Raw genomic sequence first — 20,619 nt, 5'->3', positions numbered from 1 at the left:
GAGATTACAGGCGTGTGCCACCATGCCCGGCTAATTTTTGTGTTTTTAGTAGAGACAGGGTTTCACCATGTTGGCCAGGATGGTCTCAATCTCTTAACCTTGTGATCCACCTGCCTCAGCCTCCCAAAGTGCTGGGATTACAGGCGTGAGCCACCGTGCCCGGCTACAGGCCACATTTTTAAAGGCAGTCATGCAAAAAAAATGGATGGAGAGATGAGTAGAGCAACTATTACTTTCATAACTAGAAACAACCATTTCTAAGCAGACTTTATTGATGACACGAGGAAAAAAACTTACAAGTTCTAGCTAGAAGCTCAGAAAGTCTGACCTTGAATTTCAATTTAAGTGTGCTAATAAAAAATAAAAATAAATTCTCATTGAAGAAGGCAAATAGAAAGTATGCATTAGTGATATAGCTAGGAGTAAACTGTGTTGGCAATAATTGCAGGAATAATATCATCTAATTGGAAAGTTTTTATAAGGCCAGGTACAGGGACTCACACCTGTAATCTCAGCACTTTGAAAGGCCAAGCCAAGCGCATCACTTGAGCCCAGGAGTTGGAGATCAGCCTGGGCAGCATAACAAGACCCTGTCTCTACAAAGAATTTAAAAGTTTGCTGGGTGTGGTAGTCTGTGTCTGTAGTCCTGGCTACTTGGGAGGCTGAGGCAGGAGGATCCGTTGAGCCCAGGAGTTGAAAGCTGCAGTGAGCTATCATTATGCCACTACAATCTAGTCTGGGTGACAGAGCAAGATCCTGTCTTTAAAAACACACACACACACACACACACACACACACACACATTTGTATAAGCCATTCCTTAACTATAGATGATCTTTAAATTGAATATATATTTTAATCACCTAATTGAACTGTGATGATGATTTCCTAAAACATTTGGATTTCCATATGCCTCAATGAAAAATTAGGTTTAATAAACTACACTATAGTGTAGCACACTATATGTCACATTTATATATTGATAAACGTGATAATTTCCTTCTTATTTGACTTAGATACTAATTAACTTAGAGTAAATGCACCCACCCCAATCATGTGGTCAGTAAATAGTTAAATAACTGAGGGAAAAGAAGTACAAATTAGGCAGCTCTACACGCCATGTTTCAAAAGGGAAGGAAACAAAATAGTTAAAACAAACATTGCATGTTTTGAAAATAAACTGTATTTATGAAACAGAGATCTCAAAAAGTAAAAGGAACCCCACTTTATCTGATGAAAGTGCCGGGAATCTAGAGAAAAGAGTTCAATTTCAGCTTTCAGTTTGGAAATGCAGAAAGACCATGAATTTTAGCACAGTAACTGAGAAGCAAGTAGCAGCCACAGAATGACTAACCTGAGTTAGCAGTTAAAAAGTCTTTAAAAATGATGGATTTGATAGATTTAAAACCAAAGCTTTCCTCTTCCTCTTTGTAATTTTCCTTCTTTCCCCCTTTTTTTTTCTGATTGCAATTTCAATAATAAAGCTCTATTGAATTCCAAATTACTTACATGAGGTCCTTGAAAGCATGACTCCCTCTGCGGATAACCATAGGTTTCCATCCCAAAGCACAAGCTCTGTACCCTGGTGTGGTATGAAATAATGAGCAGAGCAGCTGTTCTCTTGGTTTAGCTGCCACGGAGCAGTCACCAATAGGCATCTGAAGTCCAGACTAAATCTTAAGCCCCACCTCTCTGAAAAGGAAGAAAAAAAATGTGGCTCTGAACTCTTGTCGTATTCCTGGACAGTAGCTCGAAAGTAGGTGATCAGTCGGCGTCTAAGTGTTACTTCCCTGTTTTGGATTTCCCATTCCATCCAATAATTTTACTTTCCACTAGAAAAAGTTTTCTTCTGAGTTTCTGAAGGTAGAAACAAAAATCTACAAGCAAAATCTCAAGTCTTTTTTCACTTTGTTTTCACACATACATATATTCTAAACTTTTTTTTTTTTTTTTTGAGATGGAGTCTTGCTCTTGTCTTGCTTTTGGTGCTTAGGGACTCTCACAGACAGATTGGTAGCAAGGGATACTGACCAATGATCTACTTATCAAACAACTCTCCATTTCACTGGTCAATGCTCATTTGACCACAGGAACAGCCTAGCCTTATCTACCACACAACTTTACATTCCACTTAAGGGAAACTATACTAAAAGGTGTCCCCCACAGGCACAGAAATTCTTAGTTAACCATTATATGTTTACAGATTTTGAAGCAAACCATGGTCTGAAGTCTGTTTTATTTTATTTGAAAGAGACTGGGTCTCACTATGTTGCTCAGGCTGATCTCGAACTCCTGGGTTCAAGCAATCCTCTCACCTTGGCCTCCCAAAGTGCTGGGAGTACAGGTGTGAGCCACCATGCTAAAATAACTTATTTTTTTCTTATGTTTTTCTTTTCTCTTTTTTCTTTTTTCTTCTTGAGACAGAGTCTTGCTCTTATCACCCAGGCTGGAGTGCAGTGGCACAATCTCAGCTCACTACAATCTTTGCCTCCCAAGTTCAAGCGATTCTCCAGCCTCAGCCTCCTGAGTAGCTGGGATTACAGGTGTACGCCACCACGCCCAGCTAGTTTTTGTATTTTTTAGTAGAGATGGGGTTTTGCCATGTTGTCCAGGCTGGTCTTGAACTCCTGACCTCAGATGATCCACCCGCCTTGGCCTCCCAGAGTGCTGGGATTATAGGCATGAGCCACCATGCCTGGCTCATATATTTTCAAATATGTTATATTTTTCAAATATGTTAAAGGTATACATAACCCTCAACAACACTTTTTGTTAAATCTCTACTCTTTGCTCTTTGTTCCCATCAGTTTCCTCACATCCAGTCTGCTCTTTTTTCTCTCTTTTTTTTTTTTTTTTTTTTTGAGACGGAGTCTCGCTCTGTCGCCCAGGCTGGAGTGCAGTGGCCAGATCTCCGCTCACTGCAAGCTCCGCCTCCCGGGTTCGCGCAATTCTCCTGCCTCAGCCTCCCGAGCAGCTGGGACTACAGGCGCCCGCCACCTCGCCCGGCTTATTTTTTTGTATTTTTAGTAGAGACGGGGTTTCACCGTGTTAGCCAGGATGGTCTCGATCTCCTGACCTCGTGATCCACCCGTCTCGGCCTCCCAAAGTGCTGGGATTACAGGCTTGAGCCACCGCGCCCGGCTCTTTTTTCTCTCTTAACTAAAAAGTCTGTTTAAAAAAAAAAAAAAAAAAAAGTCGTCTTCTCCCCTTCCTCCATCTTTATAGAGAGGCAGGAGAGAGCAGTTCTAAGTGTGCCAGGGCAGGACCCTCTTTTTTCAGGCAGATAAAGGAGTGGATCCATGAATAATTTTTTTTTTTTTTTTTGAGACAGAGTCTTGCTCTGTTGCCCAGGCTGGAGTGCAGTGGCCGGATCTCAGCTCACTGCAAGCTCCACCTCCCGGGTTCATGCCATTCTCCTGCCTCAGCCTCCCGAGTAGCTGGGACTACAGGTGCCTGCCACCTCGCCCAGCTAGTTTTTTTGTATTTTTTAGTAGAGACAGGGTTTCACCGCATTAGCCAGGATGGTCTTGATCTCCTGACCTCGTGATTTGCCCGTCTCGGCCTCCCAAAGTGCTGGGATTACAGGCTTGAGCCACTGCGCCCGGCCCATGGATAATATTTTTTAGAGGTGGGGTCTTGCTATATTGTCCAGACTAGACCTGGGCTCAAGCGATCCTTCTGCCTCAGCCTCCCAAGTAGCTGGAACTAAAAGTGTGCACCACTTTGCCAGCTTTCCTGGATAATTGTTATGCTTTTTCTTTTTTTTTTTTTTTTGAGATGGAGTCCTGCTCTGTCGCCCAGGCTGGAGTGCAGTGGCATGATCTCGGCTGACTGCAACCTCCGCCTCCCGGGTTCAAGCGATTTTCCTGCCTCAGCCTCCCAAGTAGCTGAGATTACAGGCGTGTGCCACCATTCCCAGCTAATTTTTGTGTTTTTAGTAGAGACAGGGATGTTGGCCAGGATGGTCTCGATCTCTTGACCTTGTGATCCGCCCGCCTCGGCCTCCCAAAGTGCTGGGATTACAGGCATGAGCCACCGCGCTCGGCGTTATGTTTTTTCACTTCCTCTTGGTTAATCTTGACAGACACCCCCTCCTCCCAGTAAAAATATCCAGGCATGGTGACTCACACCTATAGTCCCAGCACTTTGGAAGGCCAAGGCAGGTGAATCACTTGAGGCCAGGAATTCAAGACCAGCCTGGGCAACATAGTTTGACTCCATCTCTACCAAAAAAATTTTTTTAATTAGCTGGTCTTGGTGGCACATGCTGGTAGTCCCAGCTGCTCAGGAGGCTGAACTGGGAGGACTGCTTTGAGTCCAGGAGTTTGAGGCTGCAATGAACTGTGTGATCTTGCCACTGCACTGCAGCCTGGGCGACCTGGCAAGACACTGTCTCAATAAATAAATAAACAAAAATATCCGATATTTAATATACTGCCCATAGACTGCCTATAGGACATCACTTGAGAGCTTACAAATCAGCAATGGGGGAGAAAAAGCTGTCCAATAGAAAAATTGGCAGAATAGCACTAGGGAACTCACAAAAAAAATATATGATCAAAAGTCTGACCTTACTACTATTTTTTAAAATTGTTTTTGTTTTTATTTATTTATTTTTATTTGTTTATTTTTCTGAGACACAGTCGCACTCTGTCACCCAGGCTGGAGTAGAGTGGCACAATCTTGGCTCACTGCAACCTCCGCCTCCCAGGTTCAAGTGATTCTCCAGCTTCAGCCTCCTGAGTAGCTGGGATCACAGGCAGGCACCACCACCCCAGCTAATTTTTGTATTTTTAGTAGAGACAGGGTTTCACTATGTTGGCCAGGCTGGTCTTGAAGTCCTGACCTCGGGTGATCCTCCCGCCTCAGCCTCCCAAAGTGCTGGGATTACAGGCGTGAGGCACCTCACTCAGCCTGTTTTTTGTTTTTTTAAGACATAGTCTTGCTGTGTCGCCCAGGCTGGAGTGTAATGGCACGATCTCAGCTCAGCAAACTCCACCTCCTGGTTTCAAGTGATTCTTGTGCTTCAGCCTCCTGAGTAACTGGGATCACAGGAGCTCACCATCACACCAGGTTAATTTTTGCATTTTTTGTAGAGATGAGGTTTTGCCATGTTGCTCAGGCTCCTGGGCTCAAGCAATCTGCCCTCATTAGCCTCCCAAAGGGCTGGGACTATAAGTGTGAGCCACTGTGCCCAGCCTGCCCAGTGAAATATTATCCTCTTTTTATTAAATAAGATATTCTTCCCTGTGCTTTATGGGAGAGTGCTAATAATTAAAATTTTGTGTTATAAATTCAGTATTAGGGCTGGTTTTTTTTTTTTTTTTTGAAACGAAAGTCTTGCTCTGTCACCTGGGCTGGAGTACAGTGGCACAGTCTCGGCTCATTGCAACCTCCACCTCCTGGGTTCAAGTGATTCTCCTGCCTCAGCCTCCTGAGTAACTGGGACTACAGGCACACACTTTTTTTTTTTTTTTTTTTTTTTTGAGACGGAGTTTCACTCTTGTTGCCGAGGCTGAAGTGCAATGGCGTGATCTCAGCTCACTGCAACCTCCACCTCCCAGGTTCAAGCGATTCTCCTGCCTCAGCCTCCCTAGTAGCTGGGATTACAGGCATGTGCCACCACGCCCAGCTAATTTTGTATTTTTAGTAGAGACAGGGTTTCTCCATGTTGGTCAGGCTGATCTCGAACTCCCGACCTCAGGTGATCCGCCTGCCTCGGCCTCCCAAAGTGCTGGGATTACAGGCATGAGCCACCGCGCCGGCCCCTAGCTAATTTTGGTATTTTTAGTAGAGATGTAGTTTCAGCGTGTTGGCCAGGCTGGTCTTAAACTCCTGACCTCAAGTGATCCGCCTGCCACAACCTCCCAAAGTGCTGGGATTACAGGCATTATCCACCACACCCATTTTTATTTTTATTTAATTAATTGACTTATTTTAAAATATAAAGATGAAGTCTCACTGTGTTGCCCAGGTTGATCTCAAACTCCTGGGCTCAAGAGATCCTACTGCTCTGACCTCCCAAAGATCTGGGATTACAGGCTTGAGCTGCCATGCCCAGCCTGAGTTGTTATTTTTATTCTGTCAATTTGATAATCTATTTGAAAGCTATAGTCCTTTGATCCAATCCCTACATTGAGTTGAAGTTAAATAAACACTGGTCTTACTCTGAAAGTCTTAAAGAACCATGTTGATCTTTACTGTGGATTACTTTAATTGGGCTGCACAGGAGTTTTATTCAGAGCGTCATCCAGAAAACTTCTAAACATCTTCACGCAGTTCTCCTTGTCCTTATAGTTTCCCAGGTGTTAAAAATCTCTGTTCCTCTCCCTCTGCACAGGGTTCTCACCCCATGCTGATGCTCTTCTGAATTACCTCCTCCTTCATGCTTCTCTCGAACAGAGACTCATTCTGCAGGGATTCTGGTGAATAAAATTCTCCATCTAGCTACACATCCTTAGAACAAATGTTTAATGAGCACCTACTGTGGGCTCTGCCAAGAATAATCTTTCACATTTGGTTAGGCTTTTTTCTGTCTACAGAATTACTTTCACGTCCATTATTTAGAATAGGGGTCATCAAATCTTTTCTATAGAGAGCCAGATGTTTTTGCAGGCCATGTCTCTGTCACAACTTCTCTGTTCTGCTCTTGTGGTACAAAAGCAGCCATATGTAAATGAATGTATAAATGAATGGAGATGGCTGTGTGCCTTTGAGACTTTTTTTTACCAAAACAGATAGTGGCCTGGAATTGGCTCCTGAGCTATAGTCTGTCAACTACTGACTTAGAACAACTCAGTGAAGTAGAAGTTACCGGTCCTATTTTATAGATGGGGAAAGGAATTGAGGCTCAGAGAAATTAAGCAGTTTACCTAAAGTCACACAAACAAGTTACAAGTGGCTGACCAGATCTCAAACATGGGTCAAAAAATGTGACTGCAAAGTCACTGCTGTTTCAACCACACCATACCATCTGTCACTCATTCAGATAGCTTGTGTCAAAAGCGACAAGCTTCTTAACCTAGGTGCCATGTTTGAGGAAGAGTTAGATAAATTTTGATGCATCCACAAATCACTATGCAGTTAGTCAACATAATATTTACAATGTGAAGTCATGGAAAAATATGAAATGATATGAATCAAAAGGTGAGGTACAAGATTACATATAGAGTTGTGCTTGTGTAAAGGAAAAAAGGGAAGTATCTTAGAATATTAACAGTTGTTGCCTTCTTGTAGATGTGAGACGGATTTTTTTGTGTGTTTATTTCTACTTTTTGTGTTTTGCACTTTTTTTTTTTTTTTTTTTGAGACGGAATCTCGCTCTGTCGCCAGGCTGGACTGCAGTAGCACAGTCTTGGCTCACTGCAACCTCTGCCTCCCGGTTTCAAGCGATTCTCCTGCCTTGGCCTCCTGCGTAGCTAGGACTACAGGTGTGCACCACCATACCCAGCTAATTTTTATGTTTTTAGTAGAGTCTGGGTTTCCCCATGTTGGCCAGGATGGTGTTGATCTCCTGACCTCGTGATCCACCCACCTTGGCCTCCCAAAGTGCTGGGATTACAGGCACGAGCCACCATGCCCAGCCTTGCACATTCTTTTACAATGTGCATTCTTACTTTGTGAGCCAGTAAATAATAAAACTTTGAAAGTACATGCATCTTGAGGGTGCTTACAATTTACTTTTTTTCTAGGATAAGGTGATTGCATTGGTCACTGGCTGGAACAGGAGAAATACATTTCACTTCAGATAAAGCAGAGAATACAGTTTTTAGCCAGGCAAAACTCTGGTCTGTTTAAGGCTAAGTTTCACAGAATGACAGAGGAAGTTGTGACAAGCCTCGGGCTCTGGGCAGGCCTCATTTTTAGCCATGTTGCATGGTCCACCGTAAGTGAACTACTTTAGAGTCTCCTCTTTCCTGAGAGAGCAAGAGAGGAGAGAAGTCTCCTTTGGAGAAGCAAAGATTCCTCCTCCAACTCGCAGCTTTTCTACCCCTGGGTTCTGCAATGATGGCAATATGAACAAACGTTAAATGTGTAGATACTGCAAGTATTATCCACAAGAACATCTAAAAATCATTTGCAATCCATCTTCTTCTAAAAGAGGTTAATGCCATTTATGAGGGTTGTAACATTGAGAATTTTCTCATCACTGGGTTTCAGGCTGCAGATGTAGGGGTCAGATGGGCTAGTAATGAGCGGAGTGCCTGGGCAATACACTGATCCAACATCTGCCTCTTGGTCTTTCCTATTTGTCGAGCACACACAAGGACAAGGACAAGGCCTGCCTGGTTGAAAGGGAAAGGTACAACAGGCTACTTTTAGATCAGACTGTTTGACACTTATGTAAACAGCAAAAGGAAGAGTGGCTCAAGGTGCCAGCTCCTATGGTCTTTGTCCCACTCACCAAAAGGAAAACACCAAAACAAAAAGGGTCGGGTGACTGCAAGGCAAGCCATGGGACACCCTTTCGAGAAGCTCATTCTTAGCTGCAGCTAAGGGCTTTAGTATTCTGCAGCTGTGTTCTGAGGAGGCCATGGCATAAAACCCTAATCTCATCAGAACCTGGAAAGCATAAGAAATCATCTCATAATAGCCTTCCAGGGAAGATAGGAACGTGAATGGGAGATGGCATACATGCCACCATCCTCTCATGTTAACGTAGCTTTAAATAGAAATACACAGAAAACAAGGTTACATATTGGTTGGTTGACAAAAATGACCAGAAACTTGTAGGAACCTAACCTTGTATTTCCCTTAAGAGCAATAATTCAGTATTCACTTATTCAGCAGTCACAGCAACTTTATAGAACATAACTACCATGAAGAATGAGAACTGGCTATATTATTATGAATACAGGAATGTAGTTTGGGCTTCACACACAGCCCCAAAAGGGCTCCAAGGACTCTCCCTCCCTCCTCCAAGGTCCCCAGACCACACTTTGATAACTATTTCTAGTAGACTATAAACTATGGCTGACTAGGGGTCAGCCATAGCTATTTTGTTCCTCTTCACATTTCCAGAGTCTTGCATAGTGCCAGGCATATATTGTGAGTTAAGTTAAAATGGGCTGGGGGTAAGATTTTCATGAGAAAGTTAAACCTGAGAGAGGAGAGACAGAATGGTCTCTTTGGTGCTAAAGGTCTGTTCAGCCTTGATTTTTTTTTTTTTCTTAACAACAGGGCTCACTCTGGTGCCCAGGCTGGAGTGCAGTGGCACAATCTCGGCTCGCTGCAACCTCTGCCTTCAGGCTCAAGTGAGCCTCCCACCTCAGCCTCCTGAGGAGCTGGGACTACAGGCACGAGTCACCACACCCAGCTAATTTTTTGTATTTTTTTAGAGACAGGGTCTCACTATGTTGCTCAGGCTAGTCACGAACTCCTGGGCTCAAGCAGTCTACCAGCCTTGACCTCCCAAAGGGCTAGGATTACAGGCATCCACCATTGCACCCAGCACAACATATATACCTTAATTTTTTTTTTTTTCTTTTTGAGACAGAGTTTCACTGTGTCACCCAGGCTGGAGTGCAGTGGTGCAATCTTGGCTCACTGCAACCTCTGTCTCCTGAGTTCAAGAGATTTTCCTGCCCCAGCCTCCTGAGTAGCTGGAATTACAGGCCCCCGCCACCACACCCGGCTAATTTTTTTGTTTGTTTGTTTTTGTTTTTTTTTTTTTTTTTTGTGTTTTTTTTTTGTTTTTTTGAGACGGAGTCTTGCTCTGTCGCCCAGGCTGGAGTGCAGTGGCCGGATCTCAGCTCACTGCAAGCTCCGCCTCCCGGGTTCACGCCATTCTCCTGCCTCAGCCTCCCGAGTAGCTGGGACTACAGGCGCCCGCCACCTCGCCCGGCTAGTTTTTTGTATTTTTTTTTTTAGTAGAGACAGGGTTTCACCGTGTTAGCCAGGATGGTCTCGATCTCCTGACCTCGTGATCCGCCCGTCTCGGCCTCCCAAAGTGCTGGGATTACAGGCTTGAGGCACCGCGCCCGGCCTACTCTCTGTTTCTAAGAGGCTACCTCAGTTCTGTCAGCTTCTGGTCATTCTTGTGCCTTCTGGCCATGGAGTACAAATCCTTTTGAGAATCACAGTATGTAGGTCTTTTTTCTTCTATACTTAAAGAGTTCATTTTGCCTGGTATGTACATAGGTCTTGATGTAGGAAGGCAGGTACTGAAGTGAACACTAAATTCCCTCTCTTGCTCACGAAGGGAGGCAGAGGCGGAAGGTGGGTGTGTGAGGGAAGATCTGTTGCTAACTGAGGTCTAAAGAAACAAAGACGCCTTCAAGCTGTCGCTATGTAATTAAGAGCACCCGGCCAAGCACTGGCCCAGTTTTTCTTGTTTATGACTTTAATCTTGCTGGTTGTCCTTTCATTCACATGTTTACTGAATTGTCCACCCTTTTTATGGTATGCCCTTTTAACCACCAGGGTTCATGAACCATTATTGTAATTTTCCACTTATGTGACTTGATCTGCAGATGGGTGTTACCATACTTACTCAAATATTTCCTGCTTATTCCTGCAAAATTAGGACAAAGATCTCAAAGATTTTCTGAGGAATAAGTGAGATAACGTCTGTGTATTTAGCACAGTAATTGGCAATATACAGTGCCTAGTAAATGCTTTTCCCCCTCTTTTCTAATTTCTCATAAAATGTCTGTTTAAAACTCCATTAGAATTATCAGAGTTGTCAACAAGCACTGCAGATAAAGTTTCTGGAAACTACTTTTGGTCCATTTGTGAAAATTGTGGCATTTACTTTCTTCTGATTAGCCTAGCAATTGGAAAACCTGGAGGAATTAACAGTGTTAAAGTGTAATATTTTAAGATGTAAAAACAAGGGCCAGTCGCAGTGGCTCACACCTTTAATCCCAGCACTTCGGGAGGCTGAGGTGGGCTGATCTCTTAAGACCAGGAGTTTAAGACCAGCCTGGGCAACATAGTGAAATCTCATCACTACAAAAACATACAAAGGCCGGGCGCGGTGGCTCAAGCCTGTAATCCCAGCACTTTGGGAGGCCGAGACGGGCGGATCACAAGGTCAGGAGATCGAGACCATCCTGGCTAACACGGCGAAACCCCGTCTCTACTAAAAACACAAAAAATTAGCCGGGCGAGGTGGCGGCGCCTGTGGTCCCAGCTACTCGGGAGGCTGAGGCAGGAGAATGGCGGGAACCCGGGAGGCAGAGCTTGCAGTGAGCTGAGATCTGGCCACTGCACTCCAGCCTGGGCGACAGAGCGAGACTCCGTCTCAAAAAAAAAAAAAAAAAAAAAAAAACATACAAAAAAATTAGCCAGGTGTGGTGGCATGAGCCTATGGTCCCAGCTACCAGGGAGGCTGAGGTGGGAGGATTGCTTAAGCCTGGGAATTGCTTGAGGCTGCAGTGAGCCAAGATCGTGCTACTGCATTCCAGCCTGGGTGACAGAGTGAGACCCTGTCTCAAAAAAAAAAAAAAAAAAAAAGATTCAAAAACATGGTTTTGTGCAAATATAGAATGAACACAGGTCAAAGATTTTATTCAATTCAATTAATGAGGGCACTGGTAAGATGTTAAGATTATTTCAAAGGGAATTTGAGGAACAGAGAGGCAAAGAGAAAAGACAAAACTGGTTAATATCCTACAGTGCAATAAAATGTAATGTTTGGTGTTCTCTCTTCTGCAGAGGAGACATCAATATCTTTATCAGGCAAAATTTATTTGCATTGCTATGGATAAGAATTTGCCTTACCATCAGATCTTTTTTTTACAATTTTACTTCAATTCCTACAAAATTATAAAATAACCTAGTCAATAAGAAATCAGTTAAATTGTACAACCCTATAAAATCCAAAAATTCCAGAAATTCCAATAGGCAGTAATAACAATTCCATTGAAAGGAAACCTAGTAATCTCCTTTGCCCATTTCCATATCTTGGATAATTTTCTCTGGCAATTCTTATGCATTAAGGATGTGGTCTAGGAGGAAGCCTTGGAATTTTCTCACTCTGGATTGTGGAACCACAAAGTCAGCCTGGAGCTGCCTATATCTGGACACCTAAGCTCCTGTCAGAGCCAGTTTGTTATTTCCAGTCACTCATTACTGGGATTCTCCTCTCCCTGGGGCGTTATGAAGGTAAAGAGAGGGTTCTTGGGCAGTCAGTTTCAGCATTAACCGTTTTATTCCCACATTTGGCAATAGGGCTTGCCGTCCATTATTTATGGCCTCTGTCTTAGTCTGTTTTGTGTTGCTATAACATGATACCACAGACTGGGAAATTTATGAAGAAAATCAGTTTATTTCTCACAGTTCTGGAGTCTGGGAAGTTCAATATCAAAGTGTCAGCATCTGACAAGGGCCTTCTTGCTGAGTCATCCCATGGCAGAAGCCAAAAGAGCAAGAGAGAGCGAGACAAGTGAGCAAAAGGAAGCCAAACTCACTTTTAAAACAGCCCACTCTCGAGATAACTAACCCACTCCCTCAAAAATGACATTAATCCTCTCACGAGAGCAGAGCACTTATGACCTAATCACCTTATGAGGCCCCACCTCCTAACACTGTTGCATTGGGGATTAAGTTTCCAACACACGAGTTTTGGGGGACACATTCAAACCATAGCAGCTTCCTTCCAAAACCTGTCTCAACTGCCCAAAGCCGTTTCCAGACTCTTCTTCTACTTGCAAACCCTCCATTCAAACCAAAGAAACAGTTAATATAACCTTAAATTTGCAAAAACCATGTGGTTTGTTAAACAACTAATCATGCACAAAGTTGAAACATCTCTTGTATCACATTTTTAAACTTGTCTATCATTTTTTTGAGTGTTCTTATGTCTTGTGTTTTCAATGAAGTTGCACTTCTAGAATAGATACCAGAAATTTTTCTCCTCTACCACCACCCCATATTAGGTGTTAGTTTTTTTCTTTTTTTTTTTCTTTTTTTTTTTCTTAGACGGATTCTTACTCTGTCACCAGGCTGGAGTGCGGTGGTGCGATCTTGGCTCACTGCAACCTCTGCCTCCCAGGTTCAAGCAATTCTCCTGCCTTGGCCTCCTGAGTAGCTGGGACTACAGGTGCCCACCACCATGCCCAGCTAATTTTTGTATTTTTAGTAGAGACAGGGTATCCCCATAGTGGGCAGGCTGGTCTCGAACTTCTGACCTTGTGATTCGCCCACCTTGGCCTCCCAAAGTGCTGGGATTACAGGCATGAGCACCATGCCCAGCCCTGATTTCTTTTTTTTTTTTTTTTAATATACAGATGGGGGTCTCATTATGTTGGCAAGGGTGGTCTTGAACTCCTGGCTTCAAGCAATGCTCCTGCCTTGGCCTCTCAAAGTGCTGAGATTACAGGTTTGAGCCACCATGCCTGGCATAGGTGTTAGCTATTTTGTATTAAAGGGCTAGAAAAAAGGGCTCAGAAAAAATCTTTGACTTCTCAATACCTTCACAATAGTGTGCCAACACTTACCAGAGAGTCCAAGTTCCCCCTCAATATTTTCCACCTTCTTGTGCCAGGCCAAATGCTTACCCCCACATATTTCTTTTTGCATCTCTGTATCTACACTCCCAACTTGGAATGCTCTTTTACTTTACTTTCAGGGCTTAATTCAAATGCTGCCTCTTCCATGAAGTCTTCCTTCATCCCTCTAATTAGAAGTTACCACATGACTTGCCTTGTCCTGTAAAAGATCTCCAGTGAGATGACGCAGGACACAGGCGTGGAGCCAGACTGCCTGAATTCACTTATTAGTTTTGTGATCTTTGGCGAGTCATTGTAGGAGACCAGCATATGCCAACATGAAATATGCCTCCTTAGCATAAGGACTATTTTGAGCTGATGATTTTGAGAAGTTACAGATACAGGAGAAGCTCTGAGAACAGTAGAAATTACCCTTTTGTAAGGGAAATTTAATCTATAAGGGAAGTCTTCATTTGTTTTTTTTGTTTTTGTTTTTGTTTTGTTTTGTTTTGAGACAGAGTCTCGCTCTGTCACCTGGCTGGAGTGCAGTGGCATGATCTCAACTCACTGCAATCTCCGCCTCCCAGGTTCAAGCAATTCTGCTGCCTCGGCCTCCTGAGTAGCTGGGACTATAGGTGCATGACACCATACCCAGCTAATTTTTGTGTTTTTTGCAGAAACGGAATTTCACCATGTTGACCAGGCTGGTCTCGAACTAGTGACCTCAGGTGATCCACCCGCCTCGGCCTCCCAAATTGCTGGGATTACAGGCATGAGCCACCACGCCTGGCCGGAAGTCTCCATTTGTAAGGGTGCCTTCCTTTCTGTACCAGGAAAAGCAGGATGATTCTAAATCACTAGGAACTCATCAGTATAGATGGCTCTGGCTTAAATCTGTGCAGCAAACCTCACTCTTGTTTACTCTGCTTTTCCTGGCAGCTCCCTCATTATCAGCCTTCCCCACATCCTTCTTTCTCTGTCTGGCAAACGATGGTATTGAAACCTGAATTCAAAGCCACCTCTTTGAGGTTTACTCCTTTCTCTGTTTATCTCCTATGGATACATAAGAGGAATACCTGTTGTTAAACTTCTGGAGTTTTGTTTTGTTTCAATACAGGATCTTGCTCTGTTGCCCAGCCTGGAGTGTGGTGACACAATCTCAGCTCACTGCAGCCTCAACCTCCTGGGCTCGGGTGATCCTATTACCTCAGCCTCCCAAGTAGCTAAGACTACAGGCACCTGCCACTGCCCAATTAATTTTATTTTGTATTCTTGGTAGAGACAGTGTCTCAGCCATGTTGCCAAGGCTGGTCTCAAACTTCTGAGCTCAAGCAATCCTCCCACCTAGGCCTCCCAAAGTACTGGGATTACAAACATGAGCCACTGTGCCCGGCCTGTTTTTCTCTTGTTATCTGTCCTGTGTTACAGAGGTTCATACTGTCTAAGAACCATGAAAGGCAGAAGAAAAAGTTATTTTTCCTCCCCTTCAATATTAAAACACTCTGCGCCTGAGTTTTCTAAAAAAGAGTGCTACCCACTCACATCATAGGATTTTTGTGCAGATTAAATAAATTAATACATATAAAGCATTTAGAAGATGCCTAGAACATAATGAGTGCCCAATAAGAGTTAGTTATTATTGTGGCCGGGCGTGGTGGCTCACGCCTGTAATCCCAGCACTTTGGGAGGCCAAGTCAGTTGGATTACCTAAGGCCGGGAGTTCAAGACCAGCCTGACCAACATGGAGAAACCCCGTCTCTACTAAAAATACAAAAGATTAGCCAGGAGTGGTGGCACATGCCTGTAATCCCAGCTACTCGGGAAGCTGAGGCAGGAGAATCACTTGAACTCGGGAGGCAGAGGTTGCGGTGAGCTGAGACCGCGCCATTGCAACTCCAGCCTGGGCAACAAGGGCGAAATTCTGTCTCAAAAAAAAAAAAAAAAGAGTTATTATTATTCCTTTTGGATGCTCCCATAATTCTTTGCTAGTGCTTCTTTCAGAGTTTTTTGTTTGTTTGCTTGCTTGTTTTTGAGACAGTGTCTCATTCTATCAACTAGGCTGGAGTACAGTTGGCATGATCTTGGCTCACTACAGCCTCGATTTCCTGGGCTCAAGCAATCCTCCCACCTCAGCCTCCTGAGTAGCTGAGATTACAGGCACCCGCCACCATGCCTGGCTAATTTTTTTTTAATGTAATACTGTTCATTTAACTTCAAAACCATTTCAGTGTTCTAAACATACGAAAAAAAACCAGAATGTTGCAAATCGTGTTTAAGTACAGGAGGTTCTTGAACTTTCACTGATGCAGTGGCTCTTCACTTTGCTGACAATGAAGAGTTCTACAGTTTGTTTAAAAACTACCGCGCTTAACTAAAAAAAAATATATATATATCATGCCAGCTGACCCCGCTTTGTCCACAGCTAAGATGGCAGCAGAATGCCATGTGACAGAAAAAAGACAACCTGAAGCGAAATGGATGCCCACTGCATAGTCAACAGGTCCAGCCTCACAGAGCACACACCCTGAGCTACAGCCCCTCCAAAAAGCATCTTCCCCACAGCTCAACGCCAAGCAAGGAGCATCCAGACTTTATCTCAGTCGTTTTGTTCTTTTTACAAACTATAGAGATATACAGTTGTTAACTCAGGATTTCTAGCCAATAACCATATAGTTAACACCACCTTACAAATAAAAAGAAAATGCCAGAAACCTCTTTAAATGCCTTGTCACACCCACAGCAAAGTGCACAGAGTGGGGAGAACACAAGAGTGCCTTTTCATTTTAAAAATGTTTGGAAATATGTACACCTTTGATGCAGTTTCAGGGTGCTCCAGACACCCATGGCCGCTTCATGTAAACCACTGACAATTTCTAAAGCACTTTGAGGAACTACAATACGATCATGATCAAATTTTGTAATTAAACCTAATGAGGGCAACAGATACTTCTCAAATAAGAGATATGTTGAGTATGGCGCTCCCCTACTCTAAGTATTCACAAGGAGACAGATAAACTGTTTGTTCATCCTCCTCCTCCTCCTTCTCTTCTTCCTCCTCGTCTTCATCTTCCTCTTCCACTTTTTCCGCACAACTTTAGCTGAACCCTTTGTGCCATCAAACTTTCCTTTCAACTTACAGTCAGCAACATCCTTCTCATACTTCTTCAGTTTTGCCGCCTTAGTGATGTAAGGCTGCTTTTCACTGTCATTTAAGTTCTTCCACATTTCACCCAGCTTTTTTGCCACATCTCCAATAGAGATGCCGGGGTTTGTGGATTTGATCCTGGGGCAGAATTCTGAAGAGAACAGGAAGAATCCAGACGGTGGCCTTTTGGGGGCATTAGGGTCCTTCTTCCTCTTGCCTCCCTTGGCTGGTCCATGATCCTTCATTTCCCGATCATAGAGCACTTTATCTGCCTTTGCCATTTCATCAAATTTAAATTTCTCTTTCCTGGACATTGTCTTCCACCTCCCAGAGTACTTCTTGGAAAATTCTGCAAAATTGACAGGGACCTCTGGGTTTTTCTTCTTATATTCTTCTTTGTATTGGAACAGAAATTAAAAGAAATTAAAGAGGCTGGGCGTGGTGGCTCATGCCTGTAATCCCAGCACTTTGGGAAGCCGAGGTGGGTGGATCACCTGAGGTCCAGGGTTCGAGACCAGCCTGAACAACATGGAGAAACCCTGTCTCTACTAAAAATACAAAAAATTAGCTGGGCGTGGTGGCACATGCCTGTAATCCCAACTACTCCAGAGGCTGAGGCAGGAGAATGGCTTGAACCCGGGAGGCGGAGGTTGCTGTGAGCTGAGATCATGCCATTGCACTCCAGCCTAGGCAACAAGAGGGAAACTCCGTCTCAAAAAAAAAAGGAAAGAAATTAAAGAATATGTGAGCAAAAACTCAGTTGTATGTAAGAAAACCCAATCCTCCCTGAGAAAGAAAAAAAGCTGAAGTCCTTTAAAAATTAACTGCCTGTTTTTCTGTGGCTAGTGAGCCTTATCTCTCCCTTTCCCAGGAATTGTGAAGACTCTGTTTCTCTAGCTATGCAGCTGCAAGGTCACTAGGCAGATAATCGCAAGTCGTAAAACATGTTGTTACTTGAAAAGTAAGAAATGCTGTAATGCATGTCTTAATTAAATAACTGTCTTTATTTCTTGCTTCTGTAATATGCTTTACCCTGCACAGATCTCCCCCCACCCCACAAAATGCTTAAAAGGTAGCTTGACTCTTTGTTCGGGCTCAGTCCTGTGGATGTTAATCCAACTGGGCTGGTGCACCTAAATAATAAATAATTCCTCCTCCACCCCTCGGTCTCTCTGAGTCCTTCATTATCCCGCTGCAGCATGTCTGCACAGAGAAAGCATAAGCAGACACCTTGCCCTTTGGTTTCTTGGGGTCACCTTTAGCCATCCTGACTGTATTGTTCACTAGTCTGGGTAGCGCAGGGCATGAGGCGTGGCTCAGCACTCCCTAGCCTCACACTAGCTGCCTCCACGAGAGCCACCTCCATGCCTGGCTAATTTTTTTTTTTTTTTTTTTTTTTTTTTGAGACGGAGTCTCACTGTGTCACCCAGGCTAGAATGCAGTAGCACGATCTGCTCACTGCAACCTCTACCTCCCAGGTTCAAGCGATTCTCCTCCTCAGCCTGCTCAGTAGCTGGGATTACAGGTGCCTGCCACCATGCCCGGCTAATTTTTGTATTTTTAGTAGAGATGGGGTTTTACCATGTTGATCAGGCTGGTCTTGAACTCCTGACCTCGTGATCCACCCGCCTCAGCTTCCCAAAGTGCTGGGATTACAGGCGTGAGCCACTGTGCCTGGTCTGGCTAATTTTTATATTTTCAGTAGAGACGAGATTTCACCATGTTGGCCAGGCTGATCTCAAACTCCTGACCTCAAATGATCCGCCTGCCTTGGCCTCCCAAAGAGCTGGGATTACAGGCATAAGTCACTGTGCCTTGTCACGTTTTACTTTTTCTTTTGTTGTAGAGACAAGGTTTTCCAGGCTGGTCTCGAACTCCTGAACTTAAGTGATCCTCCTGCCTCAGCCTCCCAAAGTGCTGGGTGCTGGGATTACAGACAGGAGCTACTGTGCCCAGCCCTGTTATATTTATAATTAATCAGTTGACATATATTTGTACTCTTATACTAAGTTTATCAGTCTCATATATATTTTATCCACTTTTTTTTTTTTTTTTTTTTTTGAGATGGTGTTTTGCTTTTTTTGCCCAGACTGGAGTGCAATGGCACGATCTTGGCTCACGACAACCTCTGCCTCCCAGGTTCAAGCGATTCTCCTGCCTCAGCCTCCCAAGTAGCTTGGATTACAGGCATGTGCCACCATGCCCAGCTAATTTTGTATTTTTAGTAGAGATGCGTTTTCTCCATGTTGGTCAGGCTGGTCTTGAACTCCTGACCTCAGGTAATCCACCTGCCTCAGCCTCCCAAAGTGTTGGGATTACAGGCGTGAGCCACCACGCCTGGCTTTATTTTATTCACTTTTTACATTTCTGTCTCCTTCACTGAAGAAAGCCCCTTAAGGGATGTTTGGGGAATATTTGCTGAATGAATGAACAAATTTAAGAATGAGTGAATGGGTAATTGGAGCCCTGGTTCTCAGTAAGCAAATCTTAATAAAAAATCAGACTAGCCAGGTGTGGTGGCTCATGCCTGTAATCCCAGCACTTTGGGAGGCTGAGGCGGGCAGATCATGAAGGTCAGGAGATCGAGACCATCCCGGCTAACACGGTGAAACCCCGTCTCTACTAAAAAATACAAAAAACTAGCCGGGCGCGGTGGCGGGCGCCTGTAGTCCCAACTACTGGGGAGGCTGAGGCAGGAGAATGGCGTGAACCCGGGAGGCGGAGCTTGCAGTGAGCTGAGATCCGGCCACTGCACTCCAGCCTGGGTGGCAGAGCGAGACTCCGTCTCAAAAAAAAAAAAAAAAAAAAAAAAAAAAAAAAAAAAATACAAAAAAATTTAGCCAGGCATGGTGGCATGCACCTGTAGTCCCAGCTACTCAGGAAGCTGAGGCAGAAGAATCACTTGAACCAGGGAGGCGGAGGTTGTGGTGAGCCAAGATCACTCCACTCCAGCCTGGGCAACAGAACAAGGCTCCATCTCAAAAAAAAAAAAAAGAAAAAAATTCAGGCTGGGCTTGGTGGTTCATGCCTGTTATCCCAGCTCTTTGGGAGGCCAAAGCGGGTGGATCACCTGAGGTCAGGAGTTTGAGACCAGACTGACCAACATGGAGAAACCCCATCTCTACTAAAAATACAAAATTAGCTGGGTGTGGTTACACATGCCTGTGATCTCAGCTACCAGGGAGGCTGAGGCAGGAGAATCGCTTGAATCTGGGAGGCAGAGGTTGCGGTGAGCCGAGATTGCGCCATTGCACTTCAGCCTGGGCAACAAGAGCGAAACTCCGCTCAGACTTTTTGCTCATGATATGTGGAATTTTTTGTGTGTGCGCGAAAATATCATATTGAAGGATTTTTTGACAAACCACCAAACCTATGAAATGAGCTTTTATTTTGCAGTATCAGGCATTTGTTTGAAGTGTAATGTTTGGACAGGCCTGAAATCTACAGCACCAGGATTTTTCCTACACAAACCATCTTTGGTATCTTTGTTTTCTGGGTGTTAAATCAGAATAGTAACTTGATAGTCCATTTATTATGCCTCCTAAAATTCACACAGATGGTTTTTGTACCTGCCTCCCCCCAACCCGCCAACGAAAGCCCTCAGCTGAACAGTAGGTACATTATCACTAGCAAGTGATGTGACCTTGAGCAAATTACTTCTACGATCTCGGGTTCAATGTCCTCATTTTAAACAGAAGGTGAGCTCACTTCCTGCTCTGTGTGGCTGCTCAGTGCCACTCCCACTTCCTCCTGTGTTCTCCCCGGTATCACAGGAGCTGGCATCTGGGACATGACGGTTCCTGTACCTGCTCATCTTCAGGGCTCCAGTGCAGGTTCTGCCAATAAATGGTGTATCCGCAAGATTGAGAGAGTGAGAGGAGTAGAGAGGATTGTTGCTTCTGGCAGCGGCAGGCAGGTGAGCAGACCTCAGGCTTCGGAAAGGTTTCAGCCACATGTTCCTGGTGTCTTCTTTTTTTTTTTTTTTTTTTTTTTTTTTTTTTTTTTTTGACACGGAGTCTCACGCTGTTGCCCAGGCTGGAG

General features: G+C 44.1%; 1 protein-coding gene and 1 pseudogene across 2 annotated transcripts in view; both read right to left on the bottom strand.

The window, feature by feature from the left end:
* Positions 1-20,619, bottom strand: part of HINT2 (histidine triad nucleotide binding protein 2) — a 546,951-nt gene that overhangs the window by 518,796 nt on the left and 7,536 nt on the right. The gene's annotated exons all lie outside the window — the stretch shown is intronic.
* LOC126937282 (high mobility group protein B3-like) lies at positions 16,035-20,370 on the bottom strand (annotated as a pseudogene). Its single transcript, XR_007719696.1, has 3 exons — positions 20,287-20,370; positions 17,772-17,946; positions 16,035-16,972 (listed from the first exon to the last, which is right to left on the bottom strand). The product of XR_007719696.1 is annotated as a high mobility group protein B3-like (transcript).

This window comes from Macaca thibetana, chromosome 15, assembly GCF_024542745.1.
Source record: "Macaca thibetana thibetana isolate TM-01 chromosome 15, ASM2454274v1, whole genome shotgun sequence".
In the NCBI taxonomy this organism is placed as follows: domain Eukaryota; kingdom Metazoa; phylum Chordata; class Mammalia; order Primates; family Cercopithecidae; genus Macaca; species Macaca thibetana.
The sequence above is the reverse complement of the archived record's forward strand: the minus strand, read 5'-3'. Positions and strand labels throughout refer to the sequence as shown.